At 48.0% G+C, this 18,788-nt stretch overlaps 1 protein-coding gene across 1 annotated transcript in view; it reads left to right on the top strand.

Moving 5' to 3' along the window:
- IRX2 (iroquois homeobox 2) overlaps positions 1–232 on the top strand; it is a 130,439-nt gene extending 130,207 nt beyond the window's left edge. Inside the window, exon 5 of the mRNA XM_081825856.1 lies at positions 94–232. The gene's annotated coding sequence lies outside the window, so the exon portion shown is untranslated. The remainder of the gene's footprint in view (positions 1–93) is intronic.
- Positions 233–18,788: the final 18,556 nt, after the last annotated feature.

Raw genomic sequence — 18,788 nt, 5'->3', positions numbered from 1 at the left:
GAGACCCAGCTTATCAGTTATGTCCTTCATGGATCATGAAGGTCATTGCCACACTCAAAGGCATTGATGGTTTTCTCCTGTGCTCTCTTCTAGAAGCTTCCTAGTTCTGAATTGCACATCAAAGTCAAAGTGTCACAAGGCAAATTTAAAGAGAAAATTTGAAAAACAGAGAAGAAAGACACATTGCACACAGAAGATCAAACTGAGTACCAACATGTCATCACAAGCCGCGGAGGCCAGAACACAGTGGGCAGTGTGTTTATGGTGCGGAAGAAAGAAGTGCCAACCCAGAATTCCATATCTATTAAAACTACCCTCCAATAATAAAAGCAAAATAAAACAATAAATACATAAATATGTCATTTAAAGTTTTTTTTTCTTTCTTTAATTTCAGAAAATCTTTGAGAAATTATACAGTGTAATGGTTGTTCTACCATGTTGTTTTGCTCTCCCTCAAGGGCTCTTTTCATCTTGTTAGATGTTCTTTGGCCATCCCCCATTACTGTCACTTCCAAACTCCTTTAAATGTTTTCTTACTTTGGTACGCCTGGGTGGCTCAGTTTGTTAAATATCCGACTCTTGGTTTCAGCTCAGGTCATGATCTTGGGGTTGTGAGATTGAACCCCGTGTCAGCCTCCGCAATGGGCATGGAGCCTGCTTAAGATTCTCTCTCTCCCTCTGCCTCTGCCTCTCCCCCCACCCCCCAGCTTGTGCTCTCTCTCTCTCTTTCTCAAAACAAAAAGTTTTCTTAATTTCCCTTGCCTTTGTTAACATGTTCTTCATCCTCCTTTAACCACTCTGTTATGTTCATTAGCCCTCGTGGTACTTCTACTTTCGTCTTCTTTTCAGAAATACTTTCCTTTTTTCTTGGTCTTCCTTGAGTTCTGTCATTTTATCTCTAAGCTTTTATAATTCTGGTTTGTTCTACTTTTCATATATTCTATAACTCTTTTCATTTCTTTCAGCTTGTTTTGAAATACACCAAAATACATATTTCTGAACATCTAAAACTATCATAGCAAAATCAAAAGTAAAAACAGCTACCTGGAGGGGCACTTGGGTGGCTCAGTGGGTTAAGCGTCCGCCTTTGGCTCAGGTCATGATCTCAGGGTCCTGGGATCGAGCCCTGAGTCAGGCTCCCTGCTCAGTGGGAAGCCTGCTTCTTTTTCTCTCTCTGCTGCTCCCACTGCTTGTACTCTCTCTGTCGAATAAATAAATAAAATCTTAAAAAAAAAGCCACCTGGGAAAAAGTATTTGCACATATATAACTTATTTAAGATTAATAGCCTAAATATGTAGTGACATTTTACAAACAAATTATAACGATTTTAAGAGACTAATATAAAGATAATAAAATAGGTATGTAGAGAATAATCATAGGGGCGCCTGGGTGGCTCAGTTGGTGAATCTACCTTCGGCTCAGGTCATGATCCCAGAGTCCTGGGATCGAGCCCCGCATCAGGCTCCCTGCTTCTCCCTCTCCCTCTGACTGCTCCCCCTGCTTGGGCTCACTCTGTCTCTCTCTCTCTCAAATAAATAAAACAAATCTTTAAAAAAAAAGAGAATAGTCATAAATATCTGGCTGTTTTTTTTTTTTCCTAATGGGTGAGTAAAAAAGAATTAAAATATGGGCAAAACTGGTGATTGAATAGGGACTCTCAAAATAGGGACAATTTTCCAAGAAAGATGTATGAATTTCTACTTTTTTTTCAGAGTGTTGATGTCTAAAAAATAGCCTTGGCAGTAAGTATTGAACATCTCTTAAAGTGCCCTGTGCTAGGGCTGAGCAGTTCTGCTTCCAGGGATTTAGCATGAGAAAGTGATTGGAGATAAAGACAGTTGTTTGAGTAAAGATAATCCTAACTTTTATGTTTATTAATAATTATGCTCCACCATAGAATACTTATTAAATACATTTGAGAGATCCAAAACGTAAATTATTTTACAGATATGAAAATAATGTTTTAGGACAATATTTAATATTATAAAGAAATGGTACTCTATGCAATCAAGTAAAAGAAAAAGTAGGTTTTTTTTTTTTTAAGATTTTTTTTATTTATTTATTTGAGAGAGAGAGTGAGAGAGAGAGAGAGCACAAGACGGGGGAGCGGGAGAGGGAGAAGCAGACTCCCTGCCAAGCAGGGAGCCCGATGCGGGACTCGATCCAGGGACTCCAGGATCATGACCTGAGCCGAAGGCAGTCGCTTAACCAACTGAGCCACCCAGGCGCCCAAGAAAAAGTAGTTTTAAAAAAGAGCACATATAGGGGCACCTGGGTGGCTCAGTCTGTTCAGTGTCTGACTCTTGATTTCTGCTCAGGTCATGATCTCAGGGTCATGGGACTGAGCCCCGTGTCAGGCTCCATGCTCAGCGGGGAGTCTGCTTGAGATTATCTCTCTCCCTCCCCCCTGCCCATCCCTCTGCTCGTGCTCTCTCTCTCTCTTTCTCTCAAATAAATAAATAAATCTTTAAAAAATAGCATATATAGTAGATCTCTATTTTCAACAAAAATATTCATAGAAATAAGACTGAAAAGTATAAACACCAAACAGTTCAAAGTTAGTTAGTCTAAAATGTGGGACTACAGGAGGTATGTTCTTCTTATGCTTTTTGCAATTTTCTAAATTATATATATATGTAGTACATGTTAGTGTAATGTATCTAATAATATAATATCAATGTATTAATATACATTCTTATAATATTAATAAGATATTAACATATTCTTATATGTTGTGTTATATATAACAGATATTACTTGAATAATCTGTTGGTCTATCTGTTTTTAAAAACTATATAATGTGAAAGGAAAGCTTATTGTGTCCTGTTTTTTTCACTCTGGGTTTCCCCTTTGCCAACAGCTCCTATGGAAAGAATACAGATATCTTATAAACCTAATTTTTTAGGATAAAATCTTCTGTGTGTGTCAGACTGTGTATTTTCATCTGTGCCTTTTGTGACTGTGAGGACTTATTAGCTTAGAAATACAGTACAGTCATACTACGTTGTCAGATAATTGGCCACTTTGTTAACAAGGTTGACTTCTACGTAATTAAAAATAATTCTTGCCCCTAATTAAGAGTAATGCTGTATCACCACTCCCTCCCTTTCACTCAGGGTCATCACATTACAGTTAAACAATAAGGCTCTTTTTGGAGGGGAAATGGAGGGACCCTTCGGCTCCTAATAGAAATATTCCTTATGTGTCTGAGGTTGTCTGAATCTCCCAGTGGAGTCTCCATCCCAGGGTCCCGTTCCGACAACCACTTCCAGACCATTTCTCTGTGTTGCTGCACAATTCCTTCGATCACAGACTTGAACATGTGGTTGGGCGTGCGTGTGTGCATGCATCAGCCTCACCGGGAGCTCTGCGGGCCGGCTGACCTTGGAGAGCCCCCGTGGGATTGGGCGAGGCCATCCTCCAGCTCATCCTCATGGAGGTCAGCATCTCCCTGTCCCCTGCCTGCCCCCAGCATCCCCCCGATGGCGCAACCTCAGCCACTAACTTGTAGCACCTCCCTCTCAGGCTCTGCCTCTAGAGAACTCCAACTAAACCACTTTCTTTTAAGTTCCTTTTTCTTTAAATAAAGACATCTTTATTTTAAAAAGCGGTACCCTCTTGCCTCCTCAATCAGAATATGCGAAAAACTACTTAACAGAGACCTTTTTTTAACTTTGTTTTTACTTTGCTAAGGGCTGCCTGCCACTTCTGGGCGTCCTCACATCCCATGTTTGCGGTTCGTGTGGCCGCCCATGCCCCTTGCTGCCCACCCCCCACCACTGGCTTTCTACTTCAGGACAGACCTCATGTGATCATGGAGTTTGGAGGGAGGGAGGAACCTGAGGTCTTCGCATGCCTGCTTGTGGTCTTTCTTCCTTTTTTTTTAAGATTTTATTTATTTATTTAGGGACAGTGAGCAGGGTAGGGGCAGAGAGAGAATCTCAAGCAGACTCCCCACTGAGCACAGAGCGGGACCCTGGCTTTGATCGCATGACCCCAAGATCGCGACCCGAGCCGAAACCAAGAGTCAGAGGCTTAACCGACTGAGCCACCCAGCTGCCCCTACTTGTGGTCTTCCTTATGTTGAAAGGTCAGGTTCTTCAGAAGAAAGGCACCACCCCCACCCCATGAATCGCTTCTTGCTGTAACTGTGCAGATAGAAACTCTGTCCCGAGGAGTGGATGATGCTCTGATTTCTTTGAAACGGCTTCTTTTCCCAGCTGTGGCTTCTTTCACAGGGTTAGAGGCTCCACTTCCTTCAGTCTACCTGGCCATCCTGAAGTGGACACACACACACACACACACACACACACACACAGGCGTTCTTTGAGGCCAGTAGATTTTGAACAGTAGGAGTTGTAATCTTGAGGCTGTATCATTTTCTCTTTCCCCATAAAGTAAAATCATTTCAACTAATGATTGAGTCAAAGGTTTACACCTGTCCATACATTAATCATTTCCAAAACTCATTGTCATTAGAAATCTCTTACAAGATATTCGTCTTTTGGCAGTGTTGCTTGTTTGGTTTAATTGAGGTGTTAAGCGAATTGGAAATGACATCATCAGAGAGAAATGGATGAGTAGGTTGGAAGTGGGTCAAAGCTTCCTCACAGGAGGAGCAGGGGAATTGCCTGAAGGCATAGTCATATTAATTTATTAAAGGTTTATGTGTTTCATGCAATTAAAAGAAATCTTGAATGGTAAGTCTCCACACCCTAACAGGAGCCTTGTCTGTCAGGGTGAAATATGTAGTACTCTACAAGACCAGCATTCATAAAGACTACGATGTTCATAAAAGTGTAGCTCATTTTACTTATTTTTTCCTAGCGTTCGTAGAAGATCATTTTCCCAGGCTCAGTTTGAATTGCCTTATTTATGTAATTTACATTTAAGTCTTAGGAAAGGAAATGATTCTTCCTATGACTTTCTGTGTTTCTATGGTTTACATTGAACCATGAACTGCACCACCCAAGAACGAAATAAGTGTTCTTCCCACTACAAAGCTCAGACTTCATAACGCCTCACTTCATGGTCCTCCTGGCTTGAGAGTTGAACTCTCTAATGCTAATAACGCAATGCTCTGGACTCTCGCGGAATTGTTTGCCACCAGAGTACGCTTGAGACCCACGACCAGGTCCAAGACAGCAGGCCCCTCCAGAGCTGCGGGATGGAGGCCGGGCGGGCTCCGTGGGGCCAAGAGGCCCACGGGAATCTGCTGCTGGCCCCCAAGAAGGTTGCATTTGCTTTGCCAATTAAATGTAGTTGATCCTTGATCAGTGAGGGGGTTGCGGTTCCCACCTTTGTGCAGTCGAAAATCCACATGTAACTTCAGACTCCCCCAGAACTTAGCTGTTGACTAAAAGCCTTCTTGAGAACATAAATAGTCGATTAACACATATTTTGTATATGTTATGAGTCACATACTGCATTCTTAGAATAAGGCAAGCCAGAGTAAAGAACATGTCGTTCAGAAAATCGTAAGGAAGAGAAGATGCATTTAGAGTACTACACCGTGTTTATTGAAAAATCCACGTGTGAAGGGACCCGTGTGGTCCAAACCTGCGTCTTTCAGGGTCAGCTGTAGGAGTTTCAGAGCTAAGTGTGGCAGGCCAGGCCCCCCCCAAGCACCGGGCCCCAGCGCGGTGGGAGCCGCCTGGTGGGAAGCCAGCAGGCGGGTGGGTGGGCCTGGCCACACCCGGCGCCGGCCATGCAGGTGGGGCGCCCCAGGCAGCGCTCCCCCCAACACCGTCCGAGAACCACCCGTGCTGCCAGCAAATCTCGGAGGCTTCCGTGTTACGAGAAAACCAGAAGACGCGTGCAGTCCCTGCGGCGCCTTATCTCCGTGCTGATCTGTATCCAGAAATGCGTGGCACATTTCTGGGTCCCGCACCCGGGCATCTGCCAGGAGAGAAATCTGTGTGGGCAGCGCCATGTCCTCCGAGCCGCGGTCAGCAGCCCTGGCCCCGGGCCCAGCTGCCGGGGGCGTCCTGCACGTGGCGGCGGGGGCTGCAGCTCTGTGTGCCCATGGGGGACAGACCACCCGCCCCGAGGGTCACAGACACATTGCCCACTTGATTAAAGCTCACTGGTCTTGTCCCACCCTGAAAACAATCTCTGGAAGTGGGGAGTTGGCAACAGCCCAGATCCGCTTTGCCAGGACAGAGGTGGCACCCCCCCCCAGTCAGGGGCATCGCCTGCCCAGGGGCTCAAACCCGCACTTTCCCAGTATCCCCCCACCACCGTACCCCGACCCCCCTCCCCATCCAATATCCACTCCAAAAGCCCATCCTGTGGATTTGGGCTCGAAATGCATCTCAACCAACTCACTTCTCTCCCTCCTCCCTGCCCCCAATGAGCCCTAAGCCATCCCCGCCCCCTGCCTGTTTCCCTGCAGCCTCCCCCGGACCGCCCTCCCTGTGTCCACCCTCACCCCCAACAGTTTGCCCCACTCTCCTGATGACCCTTGATCCTGGCCATGCATTCCAGCGGCTTCCGACCTGATCTGGCCTCGCCATGACTCTCAGAATTAGACCTAAGCTCCCTCCCAAGGCCTCCAGGCCCCTGCGGCTTCCGCCTGGTGCCCCCAGGTGTGAGAGCGGGTCTGTTTTGGGTCCGGACATGGGGTCTGTCTCCCAGGGCTGCCCTCCACCCTCTCAGCTGCCCGGGCTCTCCTTCCCTCCTGTCCTTCTCTGCCCAGTGCCCTCCCTGCAGGGTCTCTTCCTGTCTGCAGGGCCCCTTCCTGTCTGCAGGGCCCTGGCTCACTCACCTGCTGCTTTCAGGTCCATTGTCTGGCCTCCACAGAGCACAGGGCATCCCACTGTTCAGGTCACACAAAGGTGCTGACCTCCTCATCTTCCAAGTCAAAAGAAAGTAGCAAAACTCCAATTTCCCATATTTGTTCCCACCATCTCCCCTAGGCTCCCCTGTCTGGGAGCTGTCTCTGGCTCTCCCGGTGCCCCCAGCTCGGCCTGTCCTCCCTCTCCTGGGCCTCCCGTGGGTCTCTCCGGGGAGCGCCCCCACGCTGGGCTTCCTCATGTGGAGTCCCAGAGCTGCCCTTCCCTCTGGGGGGCATCTTCATAAGCATAAGCCACCGCCCAGTGTCCATCCTGCCCATCCTGTCTCCCAGGCCCTCGCTTCCATCCCCTCTGCTCCGGACCATCCTGTCTCCTCTATCTGACCTCCCTGCTCCCCTCCAGCCCTGCCCCAGCCAGAAGGAGCCCCCCAAACCCTGGGAATGTCATGCCTCCGCATGAAGCCCTTCCATTCACTGTTCACAGAAGGCAAGCTGTTCATTGCATGGGACACCCCTGTGGTTCAGTCTGTCCACCCTTCCCTCCTTGTGGTTACAGGATGGCAGGCCTCTAGCTGTACCCACTGTTCCACACCTGAGGTGGTCATCCGTGTTGTCCCCTTCAGCAGCCTCCTCCCATGGCCCAGGCCCCATCTTGTCCCTGCATGCTGTGCGTAGGATGCTCAGCTACACACACCTGTTACTCTTTATTGCACACTTGGTTCCTGCGCCCATCTCTTTCTCCTGGGCTGAGCTTCCTGGTGGAGGGCACCAGGCACATTCATCCTCAGGCTTCCGTGCAGAGGTGCCCACCCTCAGTGGTTCGCCGAGAGAAGGACAAAAGCAAGGACACAGTTGATGAACCAGTGGGAATTAGGCAGAGAGAGAATGGAGATAGTTTTTCCAAGGAAACAAGCAGCAAAACATGGAAGACTGTGCAGGAAGTCAGGAAGAGAAGGAGAACAATGTATGCAAAGCCACGTTCTAACAGACTGAGAGAACATCCTCGCAATACGATTCCTTCACTTTGAAGAATGGCGGTTGTGTTAGTTTTCTGTTACTGTGGTAACGATCATGTGTTTGGTGCCTCGCACAGAGCGCATCTTCATCTGATGGCCAGCTAGGTCCTGCTCCAGACCGCCCCACGAGGCCGAGATCAAGGTGCTACCAGCTGGCCCTTACCCGGAGGCTCTGGGGCAGGGCCTGCTGCTAGTCGGTCTTTGGTGGTTGGCAGAGTTCCGTTCCCCGCGGCTCTAAGATGGGGCCTTATTTGGGTGGATGGGTGGATGGCAAGTGATGCTGGATGTGGGGGCAGCCCAGCCGTGTGGCTTTCCCTTTCACACCGTATGTCATTGGGGATCCTGGGAGTCACCAGTCCTGCTCAGTGTCACCGAGCTGCTTTACAGACGCGCTGTTTCTAGGCATAGGGAATGCAGCCAGACTGCCGTGGACCTAATATTCTTGCCCATTCTGGGTTCTTTCCTTTTCTGCACTTGCTTGGAAATCACTTGCACTCCCATCATAAACAGATCTTTTTTGGAGGAGTCTCTGGGGATAACTATGGCTCACCCCTGAATGCCCTGGACAGCTGAAGAGGACCAGCATCCCAAAGGCCAAACCTCACCTCCTTTATCAGAGGGGACAGCCCTGGGTGCCCCCTCTGTGGCACAGGACCACAGTGGCCCTGCATGTATTTCAGAGAAGTGACCTGTCTGTTCTTTCCCTTTCTCCTCACAAGGTCCAACCTCGTCACTGTTGGTAGTTGGAGTCAGCAAAGCCGTTTTGCAGGTGAAGTCCCCTGTGAGGGAATTACGGGCATGTGCGTAGCGTGTGTGTGTGTTGGGAGTAAGGGCTTGAGGCAGGTGAGGAGACCCCCGTCACAGCCAGGAACGGGGGTGCAGTGCGCTGGGAGAGGCTGGGGTCCCAATGCCGGACTCAGATGCTTCCTGGCTCTTTGGCCTTGAGCGGCATCACTGCCTCTGTTTTCATCACCTTCCGAGAATAGGGCAAACGTCGGTAACATAAATGCTTCTCTCCACACACCAAACCCACTGAGTCTAGACATACTCTCGGTGCGAATGTCCCCACAATAGTCTGATAGGAGGACCCTCTCTGCCCACATATAGGAAAGATTCCTCTCTCCTTCGCTCCTCCATACCTGCTCACTATTAGGGAGCCACCCCACCCTGTCTTTCCTGTGCCTCCTCCTGGTGACCTTCTGGGCATTTCCGCCCTTCTGTGGCAAATTCTAGGGACCATGTGGGCCCTACTGAGTGGGATAAAGAAATGAAGAAGCTCAGTGTGTGGCCAGAAACCCAACCCCAGACTTGCAGAGCCAGAAGCTTGGGGATATCCAGCTTTGAAGGCATCTAGTGTTTGGGGTCCATCCTGGGCTGTGGTAGATGCCCACAAGAGAGACTATCATGTTCATCCTGGAGGGGCAGCTGGGAATGGACACCTCAGTATGTCAGAGATTTCCTTCTCAGTTTCAGGATGTGTCTGTCCTCTGCTGGACAAAATTCTCAATGCCCCCCAGTGACCCCTGCCCCTCCCTTTTGACTATGAGTGGACCTGCAGGTCTGGGGAGATGGTTTCATGATGATATTGTTATAAGGCAAAAGGAAAGCAGATTTTTCTCTGGGCAGTGACAGAAAAGGAAGTCTAAGAGACACGTTCCAACCAGCCTGAAGGAAAGCCAGCATCCATTGCTCTGAACCGTCTGCAGGGGCCACGTGGTGGGGACAAGCGGGGTCTCCCAGGACCTCAGTGTGGCCCCAGGTGACTGCCAGCTACCATGGAAATGAATTCTCCCAATGACCTGAGCCTGAACGAAGACCCGCGCGCTGGCAGAGAATGGCAGCCCAGAAGACACCGTGATTCAAACCCACGGAGAACCTGAGCACAATTTCTGACCTACAGAAACTGCCAGATCGTAAGTTAATGCTATTTTAACCTACTAAATGTGTGGTAACTTGTTACACAGCAGTAGATAACTAACACCTATCTAAAACTCTGGTTGTGGTCAGGATCCTAGAGATATTCCAACGAACCTGAATTTAAATAGTTTACAAATAAGATGTGGTAACTCTGGGTTGGACTCTGTAATTTCGGGGTTTTCTTCAAATCCGCTCCTAACCCATATGGTCTGCAAGTCTTGTAAATCTCTTCATGGCAGAGTGAAATGGCTTTTTTTTTTTTTTTCTTGTGGGAGGAGAGTCTAATAATCTGAAAGACTCAGCATAATGTTGCATTGTGTTAACTTTTTTTTTTTTTTTTTTGGGGTGACTCATTTTAAACTAAATGGAAATCCTGAAAGGATTAATGAGTTCATATGTGTTTCATGTTTTGAGATAACCCAGTAAGTAGGAGCAAATACTATTAAAATGAGAATTATACTGTGATTGCATGTAAGGGTTACAACTATATATATTTGTACACTTTAAACATCTGACTTCCTGGGGGAATTCCAACTGAATCATCGAAATAGCTTTCCGTTGTGATCCAGTGAGGCTGAGAAAAGAACAGGATGATGCACTGCAGACTGCAGGGCCCTGGGACGTCCTCCTGGCAGGACTTGGCATCTCTCACTTGCTTTGCTATTTCACAAGAGCAGTTATGAATGTGTCTATTGAGAGAAAAGTGATTCCTTTGATTTTTATTTATTATGTCTTTTACAAGAGACTTTCTCCTTCTGCTTATCAGAAGGAAATATCAATAGGTCATCTGTGAGGATGTTCTACACGCACCCTGCTTTCGGTGGCGTCCTTCGCAGTTGGCGTCTGATCCTCAGCCAGTGGACATCAGCACTGCCCAGAAGCTCCCGGGAGTGTCCCCAGCAGGTGTGGACGGGGAGAGACGTCCATGCCCAGCATCCGCACCGCTCTCAGCGATGTTGCTAAATTGGAACTGTGAAAAGAAATAGACATGCCGTGTGGTCCGAAGGGGACAGAAGAAGCACACATGTGGTTACTCACTTTGGTGAAAAAAAGAAAATCTGGCGTTCCTACTTAGATGGTGACTGGAAAGGAGCTGGTTCTGTTGTAAGCTATGGCGTTCGTGTTCCTCCCCAGCCTGTGCGGAAGGTCTGCTCACTTCTGTCTGCACATGTGGGTGGGGTGGCATTAAGTCTGTAATGCTGCTTAATCTGGTCCCCTTGACTTGCTGCCCGCAACACGCTCATTTCCTCTCGTGAGCTCATGCTCACGGAGGCTTACCTCAGTATTTTAGTAAGCAGTTTTGTGAGGATTTTACTGCACAGAAAAATTTAAATGTTTTCAACTTCTAAACGTTTTCTGTCTCTATCTGTCTTTGAAAGACATATTCTGTCCAGAATATAGGGTGATACCATGCACTCTCCTTCTTGGTCATGCCCTTCTGAGCAAACCATGCCCTTCCAAATTTCCATTCTAGTAAGGTACATTATCTCCATCCATCTCTGATGACAATCAGACATGGTTTCCACACCAAGCATGACTTCAAGTTCTTCCTGTTTATTAATTAGACTTCAATTTGTTCTCAGTGCCAATTTTCAAACCTCCTACGTTCTTTACTCACCTTTTTCTCTTTCCATCAATCAACTATTCCCCAGATGTAATTAAATGCTTATAAAATGTGCAGAACATTGTGTGATGTGCTAAGAGGGCCAGGTGAGGGGAGAGAGAGCGTTCTCATGTCAAGTTAGGATATGGGGCATACCCACGAGCACAAAACTGCTTTTGTAAACAGCTTATTGACAAGAGAAAAGTGCACGGCGCATCTGATTGCGACTTAAGTAAATACAACACTAGAAATCTACCAACAATGACTTTCTAAGAGATATTTCCAAAAGTCTAAGAATTTTCCGAACACAATAAGGGAAGGTGATGAACAGAAATCTCTCTCATCAAGCCGCAGGGCAAACTCAGAAGACTGATCTCGTCTTTTAATCGGTTGATGTAAGCCAGTTTATGAAGAAAGGATTTCACAACCTCTGCCAACTGGCTGGTGTTGGAGGGAGAGGAGCTGTGCTCGGGAGATGGGTCTGGGCAAATCCTGGCTGCCAAGCTATCCTGCCCTGCACCCCAGAGACCGTTGGGCAATGCAGACGGGAGATACGCTGCCTTCCCCAGGATCGCCCGGAAATCGGCCGACCAGGTCCATGGGAAAAACACAGGGGCCCACAGATCATTAGAGCAATTTGTTTTCCTAACTGTTTATCGTGGCTTCCCTCTGGCAAATAGCGATGCCTACTTCAAACTCTTGGTTTGAGGACAGCACAGACCCAGATCTAGCATAGAGGAAGTCCCTCCCTCCATCATGAAAGAAAATTCCACAACTGGTGAATGTGAGGATGTATGTGTGCCAACCCCAACAACTTACTCAAATTTTTGAGAACAATGGAAATAACCCGTGCATTAATTGTGATTAAATCTAGGAATTATTCAAAGAACAAAGCGTAGTTTGAGACACCATAGAGACCTAAAAGCTGTCTTCTGATGTCACATTCATTAAAAAATAATTTGCTTACATAATTATAAAAACATCCTGTGTAGCAGAACCACTTTTTTTTCCTACCCTGTCCCTCTTTTTTTAACTCCTCCTCAGCCCCAACATATGTGCACATACGCACGTGTGTGCAGACACACCCCTGCCTCCTCCGGCAACTGACCCTCCGCTCACTCTGCCCACCTGGGGACCTTGGGAGCCACCCGTGGGGACAGTGTGTCCCTGAGTCCTGGCACAGGTGACTGGTCCTGAGATGCCACAGGGCCCCGGCTGGACCAGAGAGAGCCTTCCTGGGAATTTGACGTTGGGAATCGGAGAGGTTGGCCCTGCCTGACTGTTCTCCTGAAAGCATCAGCTGTGGACTTAGGAGCCATGGGTGACATCCAGTTTCTCCCAGGGGCCCTGGAAATCAAGGATGGCGACATGCACGGAAGAGAGAGGTGGACCTGCGGATGTGATGAGATCAGAGGTGGAGGAGAGCCTGACCACATGCCAGCCTGCGGCTGCAGGTTGCCTGAGTTTGCCCCTATTCTGAATTCTGAAGCACATGGAAGTTTCCTTTCCTAAATTCTTTCACTTTAAGCCAACTCAGTTAGATTTCTCTTACTTCTATCCACTGGAATCCTCACTGAAACCATGAGAAGAAATTCACCAGGATGTCCATAAGTGAATATTTCCACCTAATGGGATTGAGGTGGTTTTTATTTCTTCTTAATCCCATGACAAGAAGCCTTCTTAGAGTTTTAATGTGTCTTATTCTCCCAGTTTTAGGAGACTTCAAGAAGAATAAAATCAGAAAAAAACAATCATTTTTCTAAAGAAAAAAAGAGAGTAGCAGGGATTTCAAAGCCATTGGAAAAATTAGCTATGTAGTTTATATCTTATAACATTCATTATTTTTGTCATAATTATTTTCCATCGGGTAGCCAGACAAAACAATTAGTATTACACAGGACAGATAGCATTTACCTGAGAATATATAATTGAACAATTGCTTAGCGTTTTCTCAAGCTTGAGGAGCCATCTATCCTAAACACGGGTTGTTATATAAAGAGATATTTGCTAATAGTAGCAAGAAGCTGGTACTTTATGACCAAGCAACTTGAAAGAACATTCTGGAAAGTCTTTTGCTGAAAGACCCCTTCTGTAGCCAGAACTACTCCCAGTTCTTTCAGTGCTTTTGTATGTTTTCCAGCAGTCAGCTTGGTCCAAGGACTCAGTGGCTGACTCCTCTGGGGAGTTTTCCAGGAGAATGGGATCACCATGGAAGGACACACTTGCTGTGTGAACTCAAAATGCAACAAGGTTACCTTCTCTTTCTCAGGTGTATGAGTGGGAGAAACACGGTGCTCTGTGGATTCAGAGGTAAGAGTGCCATCTACTGAATTAAAGACTTCATTTCCGGCAGCCCCATAGCCAATCCTGAGAGACCTCTTCCCAGGAGCCCCAGCTGGGAAGATGCTGGGGTGCGGCCAAGGGCAGAGAACAGATGCAGGACAGCCCGAGGCTAGGGCAAATGCCAGCCCGACAGTGTTTGCAGCAGAAAGGAGCATTCTCAAGCAGAGGGTTGCTCTTTGCCAGCTCAAAACATGATTATAGCAACTGATTTGAGGAGACGTACAGATGCAGAGTCGCAGAGGGTCACGTGGGAGAAAGCAATGCTGGTGTGCAGTGGGGAGTGCTTCTGTAAGCTTGGTGTGTCCAGGAGAGCTGTGGGGGGTCCAGCCTGAGCCCAAATGCACACAGTTCAGAAAGGAGGAAGACATCTTTCAAACAATCAGACCATGGATATGACTGGGGGGGAGGTCCTTGCTCTGCCCAGGACGTGCATGTGTGTTCCCGTGTGTGCGTGTGTGTGTGTGCGTCTGCGTGTGTGTGTGCGTGGTGGGTGGACATTAATGTAACTATTTTCCCTTACTTTCTCCATGAGCTTATCACCTGTGATGATAATGTACTGTTCATCTGCCCCACATCACTATGGTGGAGATTAATTTGCTAATGTTTTAAAGAGCCTTTGAAGATGCTAAGCGTTATTATTCTAATTGCTACATAAAGTTCCTGAAGGAGCATAAGCAGAGCCTGAACTCGGGTTATTTCACTTTCATTTATATTGTGGAACTACTCATCTTCTATAATTTGTATAGCTACATAAAACTTAAAATGGAAGGGCCCCGAGCAGAGCAGAGGAAAAAGCACCTGCAGCACTTCTCTTGGGCTGGATGTTTGGACTTTGGACTGCTTTCCAGTCGATGTTCACAGTAATCCTCCTTGGTCTTCTGGGGAGTTAAGATTGAGATAATTGCACAGAGAAAACTGGACCAAAATTGGACATGGAATATTGGAGAGGTAGCCCAAAATTGCAAGTGGAAAAAACTCTGCTCTTGGGTGTGTTTAGAAGACTTGGAAGCCATTTGCTCACTTGTCCTGCATGAAGGTGCTGACATGGAGCCTCCCTGCACTCATGGTTTGGGTTACTTCCTTCTCTAGTAAACCTCCAAGAGACATACATTACCCTCGTTCTTCCAAAATGGGACTCCCTTGGTCGTCTGAGCATGGGCAAACCCTGACCGAGGGGGCTGAGGGTGTCTGCAGTCCCTGGGGACCCTGTGATATGGCCATCAAGTCACATGTGGGCACCTATTAATTCCAGAGGCAGCTCCTTCCTTCCTTCCTTCCTTCCTTCCTTCCTTCCTTCCTTCCTTCCTTCCTTCCTTCACTCAGCACATACTTGGTGAGTTGCCAGCCAGCTGCTGGGTAGCCTAGAGACCATGTGAAGGGCCCTGGTCCTCGCAGAGCTGGCATTCCAACTGAGACACAGACACTTTAGGATTGATAGGAAATTAATTAATATCATTAATTAATGACAAGTATGATAATTTTCCATAAAAGAGAAAGATGGAGTATTTGGAAAGCATAAACCCGGATAACATGACCTAGTGTGGGGTTAGGAGGTCTTCCTGGAGGAATGCTTAATGTTATGGGGAAGGATATGTGGTTCCAGGCAGAGGGGCAGTTTGTGCAAAGGCCCTGAGGTCATAATGAAAGCATGTGCTTGAGAGCCCGCAGACCTGCAAGTGAACCTGCCCAGACAGAAGATATGAGATGAGGTTGGGATTTAGCCAAGGGCAGATAAGTAAGAGCCCAACAGTTCAGGGTAAAGATTGTTTGTTTATCCAACCAGCAAAGAAGTCACGACAAGCTTTTAAGCTGGAGTCATGAGGTCAGATGAGTGTCCGGAGGAGGGCAGACACAACATAAGAGAGAGTAAGGACACCATGGAAGGGGGTTGGGTTATTGAAGATGCATAGGAGAATTTGGGAACTGTAAACAGGTAAAATTGCCAGAGCTGTTCCATGACTGGGTGGAAACTGAGTCCGTCGGAGGGGAAACAGGAAGAGCAGCTGTTTGAGGCTTCACCCTGTGCACCCCTGTGGGGGCTCTCTCTGCATTTCTGTCTAACATTGCTTTTCTTCCCCAATTGTGCAAGCAGCACGTAGACACACTGGGTTTGTACACAGCTGGATGACACCCAAGTAGACAGGACAGAGTGAGTCTCAGTACTGCCTCCCCCTTTTCATGCCTTCTATGAAGGAATGTGTTTGGGATCAAAGGCAGCTCATCTCCCCAGTGTCAAAAATGACACTGTGCCTGACGCTATGTCCCTCCACTCAGGATGCTGTGTGGGGCCCCATCACCTCCTTTCCCTTGACTGCTTAGGCTCCCCCAGGACATGTGGCCACCACAGTGGGCAGCCTCCAGTCATTGCTGGGAGTGTGTGTGCACACATGTGAGCATGGGAGAGTGTGTGTGTGTGTGTGTGTACATGAGTGTGGGAGTGTGTGTGCTTGCACATGAGTGGGAGTATGTGTATGCACATGAGCATGGGAAAGTGTACATGCACGTGAGCATGGGAGAGCATGTGTGCGTGTACATGAGCATGGGAGAGTGTGTGTACATGCACGTGAGCATGGGAGAGTGTGTGTGCGTGCACGTGAGCATGGGAGAGCGTGTGTGCGTGTACATGAACATGGGGGTGTGTGTGCATGTGTGCACATGAACATGGGAGAGAGTGTGTGCACATGAGTGTGGGAGTGTGTGTGCATGCAGGTGAGTGTGGGAGAGTTTGTATGTGCATGTGAGCATGAGAGAGTGTTGCACACACATGTGAGCATGGGAGAGTGTGTTGTATGTGTACATGAGTGTGGGAGAGTGTGTGTTTGGCACATGAACGTGGGAGGGAGTGTGGGACTGTGTGTGCGGGCATGCACGTGAGTGTGGGAGAGTGTGTATGTGCACGTGAGCATGGGAGAGCATGTGTTTCTGTACATGAGCATGGGAGAGTGTGTGTGTGCGCACGTGAGCGTGGGAGAGTGTGTGCATGCACATGTGAGCATGGGAGAGTGTGTGTGCATGTATGTGAGCGTGGGAGAGTGTGCCTATGCACATGAGCGTGAGAGTGTGTGTGTGCACGTGAACGTGGGAGAGCATGTATGCGTGTACGTGAGCGTGGGAGGCTGTGTGTGTGAACGTGGGACAGCGTGTATGTGTGCACGTGAGCATGGGAGTGTGTGTGTGTGCGTGCACATGAGCGTGAGAGAGTGTGTGTGTGCGTGCACATGAGTCTGGGAGACTGTGGGGGGGGTCCAGTGTGTGGTCCTGCAGTGGCTTCCCCACTTACTGGGCTAGCTGGAGGCCCTCACACTCTAGGGTTGGAATGAGACGCTGCTCAGCTGGTGCACAGCACCTTGATACTTTGACTAGATTCATCTAGATTCTGTTGCTGGGCCAAAGATAAGCTTCTTGAAGTTGATACTGTCAGAGTGCATTCCAAAATGTCTTCACCACTTTCCCGTTTCACTAAAAAGTGTGCAAGAAACTCATTTCCCTAAAATCTTGTCAACACTTGTCATTATACATCTTTGAAAGGTGTGGAAAATACAGATGTAGACATATTCTCTCTTACTTTTTCCTGATACCTAATGAAGCCAAGCATTTCCTGTTATGTTTACTAGTCATTTGTATTTATCCTTCTGTGACTCTCTTGATCATATCCTTGTTGCTTTTCTTTGGGATCAGTTGCCTCTTACCAATGATTTGTCCTAATTCTTCACGTGTCATGGTCATCACTTTCCTTTGCACACATACTGCAAATATTTTCTTGCAAATGACTCTGTATTTCAACTTTGTTTATGATGTGTTTGTCTACTCAGAGACTTTAGTCTTTTTTTCATTTTCAAATCAAATGTGGCTGTCTTTTCTTCTTGGCTTCTGGGATTTGTATCTTGCTAAGAAAACCCTCGTTAAAAATGATTAAAATAGGGGCGCCTGGGTGGCTCAGTTGTTAAGCGTCTGCCTTCGGCTCAGGTCATGGTCCCAGGGTCCTGGGATCGAGCCCCGCATCGGGCTCCCTGCTCAGCGGGGAGTCTGCTTCTCCCTCTGCCTCTGTCCCTACGCCCTGCTTGTGCTTTCTCTCTCAAATAGATAAAATCTTTTAAAAATTATTAAAATAATGTTTTATATTTTCTTAACGTGCATTCTGTATGTGTTTGCATGTATGTGTAACAGAGTTTAATCCAGGTGTCACGTGAGGCAAGAGCTTTCCTATTGCTGTGATTTCTGTCCTCAGGGAGAAGCTGCTTACACGGTCCATGCCTTCACCGGTGATCATAACACCAGCCTGGGTTTGCTGGTGTTCGTGCTCATTTTTCCATTTGTTTGCATGCTCTTTGATTCAGCAAACATATATGGACCCCACTAGGCCCTGCCCCAGCTGCTGGGCTGGGGACACACTGGCAAGTGAGGCATGTGGAGTCCCTGCCCTCCGGGCACTTGAGGTCTGTTCCGAAGATAAAGCAAACGGCTCAGCCACTGACTGCGTGATAAGATGTGTGGAAACGCGTGCTAAGAACAAAGGGAAGCCCTGAGTTGCAGAAAGGGGAGCAAGCTAAACTTGTGTGGAAGGAAACAGGTGTGCTGCTTTGCTGTCTTAGGGGAGCACTGAGCTGCCCTGGGGCCGGCCAACCCTCTGCACGGGACAGTCCAGGACACACTAGACCCAACTTTAAGTTGTGTCACGGCACGGCAGGCGCCCTCTGTCGCCAACTATTCCTGGACACCTTGGAAACGGAGGGCGACTGGCATCTTCTGCCTGGCAGGAGGAGAAAGGCAGGGGGAGGTGATGCACACGAGGATCAGGAGTGATGGGCACGCACACTCCAGATGCGCACACGGTCCTGTGGGCCAACCGGCTTCCAGCTGGCCTAAGTGTGGTCCCGCGTGAAGCACCGCTTCTCCACCTGATGCTTTAAGCCTCCTCCCTGTCTGGCTTCAGGCTGCGGCAGCGTCCCTCCACGGCAGAGCTGTCCTTAGAGCTGCTCTCACAAGGCCCTCCTCGGCTCCAGGAGTCACGCCCTGGGCTGGCACACCATCTCCTATGTGATACGACGAATCTTCCAGGCAGGTGAGGACACCAGCTGGGGCATCACACCAGGGACAGAGCTGAGGTCTGAACCA

Source organism: Leptonychotes weddellii, chromosome 7 (genome assembly GCF_054177405.1).
Source record: "Leptonychotes weddellii isolate Sample4059 chromosome 7, ASM5417740v2, whole genome shotgun sequence".
NCBI classification, from domain to species: Eukaryota; Metazoa; Chordata; class Mammalia; order Carnivora; family Phocidae; genus Leptonychotes; species Leptonychotes weddellii.
The sequence above is the reverse complement of the archived record's forward strand: the minus strand, read 5'-3'. Positions and strand labels throughout refer to the sequence as shown.